Source organism: Grammomys surdaster, unplaced genomic scaffold, assembly GCF_004785775.1.
Source record: "Grammomys surdaster isolate TR1022 unplaced genomic scaffold, NIH_TR_1.0 271, whole genome shotgun sequence".
Classification (NCBI taxonomy): Eukaryota; Metazoa; Chordata; class Mammalia; order Rodentia; family Muridae; genus Grammomys; species Grammomys surdaster.
Window position 1 is genome coordinate 12,409,632 of NW_021604712.1, and position 10,146 is coordinate 12,419,777.

Consider the following 10,146-nt stretch of genomic DNA (forward strand, 5'->3'; position numbering starts at 1 on the left):
ACAGGACCCCTCCCTTCTGAAGAAGGGTGTAGACACAGGGTTCTAAGAAAGCACATGGGTTATCAGACAAATGGAGTCTTCTGGCAGCAGATAGCTCCCCATTAGAAGGTCCTTAACAGCTCAACAATGCCAACCGACCAGTTTATTGATTAAAAAAAAAAACCCTGCCCTGCTCAAACTGTATATAAGCTTCTGCCCAAGTGCTCTGGCTGCTGCTTCTGCTTGAGTGAACGGCCCCAATGCTTTGGACAAATAAAAGCCTCTTGCAACTGCACCCATTGACCTCTGAGAGCTTTCTTCATGGGGTCTCAGTAGTGCAGCTGTTGGGCTCCACAGTGTGTGTGTGTGTGTGTGTGTATGTGTGTGTGTGTGTGTGTGTGTGTGACACCTGACTTTTTTCTTTTCCTTTTTCTGTGAAATTGGCAAAAGCCATCAGATTTTAGCCCCAGAAGAGTAAATTGCCAGAAGCCAACAGCTTCTGATCCCCAGAACACCAGGAATTAAATAGCCAGAAGCCATCAACTTGTAACCCTCACAACAGTAAGGGAGAATTAAAGGCCAGAGGTCTTTAGTCTTTAGCCTGTGTCTCCATGTCTCACCTCAGTATCTGGCCTTGTCAAACATAGCTCCCAGCAAACTGCCTTCCCTCCATGCTGATAAAATACTTTGACAGTTGTTACTGCTGCTACTGCCATCCATATATGACATCATATTTCAAGTTTCATGGCTTTCAAGAGTGGATTGAAAAGCAGTGGTTTTTCAATGGAATCCCCTATTCCCTTGGGATTATTTTGGAATTCCTGATACATCCAATAGTAAATGCTGAGTTCAACCTGGGTTGTCAGATCCTCTAGCAGGCAGGTGGCCACTGTTGAACTGTAAAGTGAATATATTATCAGCCAATTAACAAATAACCTTTGTAGTACACATATATTCTATTGTTTCTCTCTCACTACAGAGTGCTAACTAAAACTGTTTGATATTAATGATGAGTGTTCCATATAGGAAATGTTTGATACTTCAGTTTTCTATAGATTTCAGCCAGTTTAGATTTGTGAATAATTTCACAGTTCCTAATACTTTCTTTTTTTTTAATTTCCACAAAATAGATTTATATTATATTGGAAAATTTATAAATAAGATGACCTGTTAATTATAAGCAATTGTATCCAATTAAGTTTTTCTACAGTTCAAGAACATTTAAAACCTCATACTTAGAATTGTTTATATATAGATTTTACTCTGTGTTGCTATGGCAATATCATTATAGACCAAAGGAGAAAGAAGAAGCAGGAAAACCACCGAACTGAGTTCCCGGTTTTTAACAAGATTTCCCACCTGGTAGATTGTCAGGCCCCTCACAGCAGAGAAGATGCTCACCACACTTTAACATTCCAAGATGCTACTACAAGTCAAAGTTGCAAGGGATCCCAGGGATTGCATCTGCAGCTGCAAGAGGTCCCAGGCTCTGTCACAGTGAGCAATCCCTCCCTCGTACAGCGTCTACAGCTGCAAGTGCCAACAGCAGTTTACCTGAAGCGTTTCAAAAGTCAGCCTTGGCAAGTTACCCACCCAAGCAAGCTGTTACAGCTCCAGAAAGAAAACCACACTGAGTTTTAAAACGCAAGGAGTCTGTGTATTTAGCCATGAAACAAAGAGCGTTAAAATGCTTCTGACCTTCCGTCTCAGCCAGCAGCACTCATTTGGACAAATGGACCCCTTTCTGCGGAGGTCTTCAGGAGACTGTAGACAAGTGCGATCTGGCCCTCACACAAGTGAAGGCATGCATGGCTCTCAATAACGTATACTGCACACTGTTCTTTTCTGAAGCCGTCTCAAGGGACTGTGGACAGATAGCAAAGGAGACCTGCTTTTCCCCCAGTAGCCTTTAATAGACCAACTTTCTGAAGACAGTTCTCCAACATTAAATGTTTGGATACCACATGTGTGATTTAAAATATATAGGCTCTGACATTTTGGACCGTTCATAGTTGAGGGCACAGACAGCACTTAACTAATGTCATGAACTGACAGACAGGGACAGGCTCTGCACACAGCAGGAGAGGGAGCTCTCAGGGCTCCCAGCAGCCTCCTGTCCCCAGCACCTGCCTGTATTTCAGGACAGCACCGTGCTGAGGGACGCTGCTAATGACCTTTGCCCTGTGTCAGTCAGCCTGGCACAGCCTGGGTGTTGTGCTGGCATGAGTTTCCCTAAGGTAAATCATGTGCTTAGGTAAAAGCTGCACCCTTATACCTTCCGTCCCAAGTCTAGTCTATAGTTAACTAGCACAACAGGCATCTTAGACCCAGAATGCTGCTGAGTGGGGCTGTCAGGCCAGTGGCTGGGTCTTCCCTGTAACATCACACACTAAATAAGTTCTCACCGTGCCTCTGACATGCAACCCTGTGGGAGAGTCAAGACCCGAAGCCCTGCCATCTCCCTTACAGTGAGGTCACACACCCGCTGAAGCCTCAACTGTAAACGGCAGTGAAGGCAGCATCACTCAGTCGTGTGAACTTCTCAGTGAGTCCTTCAGGTGAAGTATTCTTTCCCTAACATTATTTTCTCCTAAGATCTATAGTATCTATAGAGCACCGTCTCATATTCCAAGTAGTAATCGCACACAGGATCATAAGCCAAACCAACCAGCAAAGCTAGCATGCTTTCTACACAGGGATATTAGGAAGAGGACATGTCCATCCTGTAGACCACGAAGAATCCCAGTGCCATGCTCACCACACACAAAGGTTCAGACACACAAAACTATAGCAGCTGAGGACCAAACTCTGGTGGGTTGTCAGTATCAATACTGACCCAGCTCCATGCCCTGGCAGCCTAGCACATGCCCAAGATCTGCCTGCTCTTTAGCTGGTAGGTTTTTTTTCAATATCAGACAGGGCCTGACCCCGTAGCTGGGCAGCGTGAAGCCTCTTCTTCAGGTACTTGCACTTGGACTTGGCGAGCTGGCTCTCGGAGTCCTCACTCTGTGAGGTGTTCTCTTTGCTTTCCCCATGGAAATGAATCTTCTTCTTCATGACAGAGGATGGAGGATCAAGTTCTGGGCCACCAGCCACAGACAGGAACCTGTGCTCTTTCAGCAGTCTGTAGTTCTTCACCAGACTCTCAGCTCTGGCCAGTTTGTCCTCCGCAAGTCTCTCTCAAATACAAAGTTCACGTTCCTTCTGCTCCAGGCTGTCCTCCAGAGCTCTGAGTGCTTGCTCTCATTCCTGCAGCTGCCTTTCCTTCAGCTTGAGCTCACTCAACGCAGGGCTGGAGTCCTGCAGCTTCACAGGCTCTCCTGAGCTCCGGCCTCTCCTCTCCACATTTCTCTTCTGCTCTTCTGCAACCAAGTCTGCTATCAAAGGGCTCTCCAGAATGTCTTCCACTGAAGGGCGATGGTAGTCCTTTAAATTCAGCATGCAAGTGATGAGGTCATTCAAGCCATCTGAGTAGCGGTAGGGGATGCGCCTGAATCTCCCTTCCCTGATTTCCCCAGCTAACTCTTTCTGGTTGAAAGCTGTAAACGGTGGCATCAGTGCACACAGCTCATACAGCAGGCAGCCCAGAGACTAGATGTCCGACTTCTCGTTGTAGGACAGGTGGCTCATCTGCTCAGGAGACATGTAATAGGGTGTGCCAACAAACGTTTTTGCAAAACTCTTGTCGTGATTTAATATTCTAGCTAGTCCAATGTCCCCAAGCTTGACATTGTGTTTGCTGTCCAGGAAGACATTGGCTGGCTTCAGATCCCGGTGAAGCACAGTACGGCCACCATCACTCCTTCTGTGACACTCTTTCAGGGCCAGTGTCAACTGAGTCATCACTCGAAGGACAAACTCTTCCTCCAAGTATTGTCTATCCTTGGTCCCCTTTGTAATGACACTAGCCAGGTCCCCTCCCTCACGGTATTCCATTACGATGTACAGGGTTGTGTTGGTTCAGTTGATAATAAGATCATAGTAACGGACGATGTTTGGATGTTTAAGCTCTTGAAGCAAATTCACTTCGGACACAAGCATCTGCTTCTCCACCTCCGTCATGGAGCCATAGTCAAGTTCTTTCCACACCAGGATCTTGCCGTCGCTCTTCCTCCGAATCTTCTGACAGCACCTCGTAGTCCTCCACCCGGGACGGCATGGTGAGCAGCCACCCCTACAACCTCACCAACGCGCCGCTCGGAGCCCAGAATCGACCGCTGCAGGCCAACCGTGCTGACCCCCAAGCCCCTCGTCAGCCTGCCTGTCCTCATACTTTCATACGATAAAAAAAAAAAAATTATTGAGAGGAAGTTTAAGTGAGGAGTTCATTTGTGCTTTTCTTGAAACTCATGCACATAGCCTTACAATAATTTTTTTTTTATAGCACTTTGGTGCAGGTCCAAATTTACTACAATCTGGTATATGAGATGTGCAATTTTTGACTTTTTTAAATGTATCCGTACTCTAAAAGTTCTACTTTTAACTCAGATTTTAGATTTTCAGATTATAAATGTTACTACTTGGGCAATATTTTAATATGAGGAAAGACTAGAGACTGATTAGAAATTGGGAGTCTCCACTTTACATTTTAGTGGCCAGGCCTTTTCAATATTACACTATTTTCCCTTGATTCTTTGACCAGTTACTGAAAATAAACAGCAAGAGACATGCTATCTCAATACCGTAGAGGATTTCTGTTACCTGACATCAGTTAACCACAGAAAAATGGTTTGTAAAGATATGGCAATAGAGGAATTAATACTCAATAAGTCATAAAATTATCTTTTATATATTAGCCATAGATATCATCAAATATCTACGTCATACCTTCCATAAAGAGACAGAATTCTTTCATGAAGTATCTTCACGAATCCTACATCCAGCAGAGAGCTAATATCCAGCATATAAAAAAAAACTCAAGAAGTTAGACTCCAAAGAACAAATGATTCCAATACAAAATGGGGTACAGAGCTAAACAGAATTCTCAACAGAAAAATATCAAATGACCAAGAAGCACTTAAAGAAGTGTTCAACATCAGTCATCAGGAAACTTCCAATCAAAATGACCCTGAGATTCCACTTTACACCAATCAGAATGGCTAAGTTCAAAGACTCAAGTGACAGCACATGCTGGTGAGGATATGGAGAAATTGAAACACTCCTCCATTGTTGGTTGGATTGCAAACTGGTGCAAGCACTCTCCAAATTAATCTGGTGGTTCCTCAGAAAATTGGAAATTAATTTGCAAGGCCCAACTATGCCATTCATAGGTATATATCAGAATGATTCTCTACCATACCACAAGGAAATATTCTCCACTGTGTTCATAGCAGTTTTATTGATAATAACCAGAAACTAGTAACTTCCCAGATGTCCCTCGTTTGAAGAATGGATACAGCATATATGGTTCATTTACACAATGGAATACTATGCAGCTATTAAAAACAAGGACAACATGAATTTCGTAGGAAAATGCATGGAACTCTAGTTCCTGAATATCCAAATATCCTGAGTGGTGTAATCCACACCAAAAAGGACATGTGTGGTATGTACTCACTTGTAAGAGGATATTAGCCAAAAAGGGCAGGATGTCAGTGCTATATTCCACAGACCCAAAGAAGCTAAACAAGAAGGAAGGTTAATGAAGGATGCTTGAATTTCACTAAGAAGGAGGTATTTAAAGTAGTCATGGGCAGATAGAGGGAAAGAACTAGATGGAAGAGGGAATTGGGAGGATAAAGACAGGGGTTGAGCATCAAGTATGGAGAGAGACAGGAGAGAGGGCCAGTGGGCCAAAGAATCTGTGGAAATTGGAAGCTGGCAGGGTAGGAATGGGATATCTAGGACATTCCAGAGACCTGGGACAGGGGAGGCTACCAGTGGTCTCTGGGATGCCTTGAGTTGAGACTCTTATTAGTGAGAATACAGGATCTGAAGTGGCTACCTTCTGTAGCCAGACAGGACACTCAATTGGGGATAAGGATATCGATCACTCTTGTAATGTTTCACACAAAATTGGTCATGTCTACAAGAAATACAAAGAGATAAATATAGCAAGGACTAACAGAATGGTCAACTAATAACTGGTCCAACTTCAGACCCATCCCAATGGGTAGGAACAGTCCCTGACACTATTTATTATACTTGGCTCTGCTTGCAGACATGAGCCTCGCATAAATGTTCTCTGAGAGTGTCCACCCAGCACCCAAGTGAAACAAATACAGATGGCCACAAATGTACATTGGACTGAGTTCAGAATGTCTTATGGAAGAGTTGGTGGATGTATTGGAGTCCTTGGAAATAATAGGAACTCAAGAGGAAGACCAATAGTGTCAATTAACCTGGATCATTGGGAGCTCTCAAAGACTGAACCACGAATCAAAGAACATAATTAGACTGAATGTAGTCCTACCCCCAACATATATATGAAAGATGTGACCTTGATCTTCATATGGCTCCCCCAAAAAGTGAATTGAAACTGCCCCAAATATGCTGTGTGTTTGTGAATCCTGTTCCCCTAATTGGACTGCCTTGTATTGGCTCAGTAGGAGAGGATGCAACTAGAACTTCAGAAACTTGATCCTAGGTATTTTATACTTCTTGGTTAATACTCACTTATAGTGAGCACCTATCATGTATGTACTTTTGGGTCTGCATACTTCACTCAGAATGATATTTTCTTTTTCTTAATTGGATATTTTCTTTATTTACATTTCAAGTGTTATCTCCCTTCTCAGTTTCCCCCACCCCAGAAATCCCCTATCCCATCCCACCTCCCCCTGCTTCCATGAAGGTGTTCTCCCACCCACCCACACACTCTCGCCTCCCAGCCCTCCAATTCCCTACACTGGGTCATGGAACCTTCACAGGACCAAAAGGCCTCTTTTCCCATTGATGCCCAACAAGGCCACCTTCTGCTACACATGTGGCTGGAGCCATGGGTTCGTCCATGTGTACTCTTTGGTTGGTGGTTTAGTCACTGGAGCTCTGGGGATTCTGGTTGGTTGACATTATGTTCTTCCTATGGGACTGCAAACTCCTTCAGCTTCTTCAGTTCTAACTCCTCCATTGGGGACCCAGTTCTCAATCCAATGGTTGACTGCTAGCATTCACCTCTGAGACAGCTGTATCATGCTCCTGTCAGTATGCATTTTTTAGCATCCACAATAGTGTCTAGGTTTGATGACTGTATATGGGATGGATCCCCAGGTGGGACAATCTCTGCATGGCCTTTCATTCAGTCTCTGCTCCACACTTTTTCCCCATATACATCCATTTGCCTACAAAACTCATGATGCCCTCATTCTTAATACCTGAATAGTAATCCATTCTGTAAATAAACCACTTCCATTTTTCATTTGATAGACATCAATATTGTTTCCAGATTCTAGCTAGTATGAATAAGGCTGCTTTGAACTTTGTGGAGCACATGTCCCTATGGTATGGTGGGAAATCTTTTGAGTATATGCCCAAAAGTGGTACAGCTGGGTCTTCAGGCAGAACTATTTTCAATTTTCTGAGGAACCTGGACATTTTCAGAGACATATTTGGAAGTTAGCTGCAGTTCTCTATGATGTTATGTTAGTAAGAGATAAAGTTGGGGCAGGATCTGGATTTGAAACAAGTGTTAGTACATGTGTTAAGGCTCTTTTGTGGGTTAAAATTACTTGTATTTTCTTCTACAGTATGTAATGTAAGTTGCATTGGTTGTATACTTTCTAATTGCGTTAGTGTGTTGAAACCTGGCATGTCTGTTATGGGGGTCTATCAACCAGCAGGAGTCTAAATCTTAGGCTAGAACAAAGATGTAGGCTTCAGACATGAAAATAACTTTGGGCTATGACAGAGAAGTAGGCTTAGATAATTTGGTCATCCTGATGAGCCCTTGGAAACAGTGATCATGGGACTTTGTTATTGCCTTGCTTGTTCTTTGACTATTTGTGTTTATTGTCTTGCTTGTCCCTTGACTATTTGCATCTATTGTATTGCTTGTTCCTCAACCTAGAAATGACCTTAATACTTGCATGTAATTAAAATGGTATAAAATCCAATTGTGAAAAAAATTTTAAAAATGAATATGAAGTGTTCTTCCCTGTATCACATATCTTTTATATGAAAGTCTATTTTATTGGCTATTTGAATGGCAACTCCGGCTTGCTTTTGGGGACTATTCACTTGGAAAACTTTTTTCAGCCTTTTACTCTAAGGTAGTGTTGCATCAGGTCTCCTGGGATTTCTGTGGTCCTGGCTGCAGCAGGTCACCTGGGAGACAAGCAGGCTGTGCAGAGTTGACTGAGGGGGTTGTTTAGAAATGTCAATCTTTCCTAGTGCAGGTACAGACATAAGGCCATTCAGGTCATGTTTAAGCAGACAACTTACTGAGATTTTGTGGATGTTGCTTGAAAAATTCCTAGGAAACACAGTCTCACATCAAATTTTGATTATTTAGCTCTTATAATCTTTATACTCCTTCTTTAGTAGTTTTTTAGATTTAGTGAGGAATTGTGTTTGTCTGAATTCCAAAACTCTGAAGTTTTAGCAACTATTATTTTGTCTAGTGGTATGTGTCTCTTCCATAAATAAATTTCCATATGAATGGTGAGTAACATATTATGTTGTGTCTGTTAGGACTTGTATTTAGAACATAGTTAGGTATTATAATGATTAAGCAAAATATTTCCTATAGGTTCTTTAACCAAGACATGGAGTGTTGGAGTTTATATGTCTAAAGAGAACCTTGAGACCATATGTGGGACCAAACATTTTTGCTAATAAATAGACCATAAGATGCAAGGACACAGATCCTTCTAAGTTCTTGTTATGCATAATACACAAAATTATGAATGACAAAAGTGTATTTCCATAAATGATCAATCCAAGGTACACTATTGTGAAAACTTAAATATTATGTGACAATAGGGTTTTTTAGAAAATATTACATACAGCTAGTGTATATATGATGAGTATTAACAAAAACTTGCATAAAATGATAAGAACTGGAAATTGGGATCACATTCTATCAGATTCCACATTGAAATTGCAATATACTACAAGATGTATGTCTAATTTAGTTATAGTTTTTTTCAAATTCATTAATTTAGTGTATCTTATAATTAATAAGAAAAACTAAATCTGATATACTTCCCTTCCTGTCATAGACATGGATCAATGTATGAAGTTTCCAGTGGATGAGTATGCCAACACTGATCAAACTCACTGTCTTAAAAAAGTTGTGACCTTTCTTGATTATGGAGATCCCTTAGGAGTATTTCTGGTTGGCTTGGCTCTGTTCTTCTCTGTTCTCACCTCTGTTGTACTCTGTGTCTTCTTGAAACACAAAGACACTCCTATAGTCAAGGCCAATAACCAAACTCTCAGCTATGTCCTACTAGTCTCCCTCATATTTTGTTTCATCTGTTCCTTGCTCTACATTGGTCATCCCAGTATGGCTAGCTGCATCCTGCAGCAGATCACATTTGCCATTTGCCATTGCTGCCTCAACTGTCTTGGCGAAGACAATTACTGTAGTACTGGCATTCAAGATCACTGTTCCAGAAAGAAGGCTGAGGGGGCTGCTTGTGTCAGGGGCTCCGAACTACATCATTCCTGTATGCACCATGATCCAAATGATTCTCTGTGGAATTCTGCTGAGAACTTCACCTCCATTTGTTGATGCTGATGTATACATGGTACATGGTCACATCGTCATTGTTTGCAACAAAGGTTCAATGATTGCCTTCTACTGTGTCCTTGGATACATGGTCTCTATTGTTCTAGCAAGTTTCACTGTAGCTTTCCTGGCCAGGAATCTGCCTGACACATTCAATGAGTCCAAGCTCCTGACATTCAGCATGTTAGTATCCTGCAGTGTCTGGATCACCTTCCTCCCTGTCTACCACAGTTCCAAGGGCAAGGCTATGGTCACCATGGAAATCTTCTGCATCTTAGCCTCAAGTGCAGATCTGCTTTTTCGTGTCTTTGCCCCCAAATGCTACATTATAAATTCTCTCACAGATAAACTCTCTTCACACGTTCAGGAAAACACTTGCTAAACCTGGAAATATTAATAAAACTTAACTGCTTATGTAGTATATCAATCACATCCATGTCATCAGAAGGCTGCTTTCTACTAATTGAATATTATGTCAAAATATGAGATATATACAG

At 42.1% G+C, this 10,146-nt stretch overlaps 1 pseudogene; it reads right to left on the minus strand.

Moving 5' to 3' along the window:
• Positions 1 to 2,836: 2,836 nt before the first annotated feature.
• LOC114628750 lies at positions 2,837 to 9,469 on the minus strand (annotated as a pseudogene).
• Between the last annotated feature and the right edge of the window lie 677 nt (positions 9,470 to 10,146).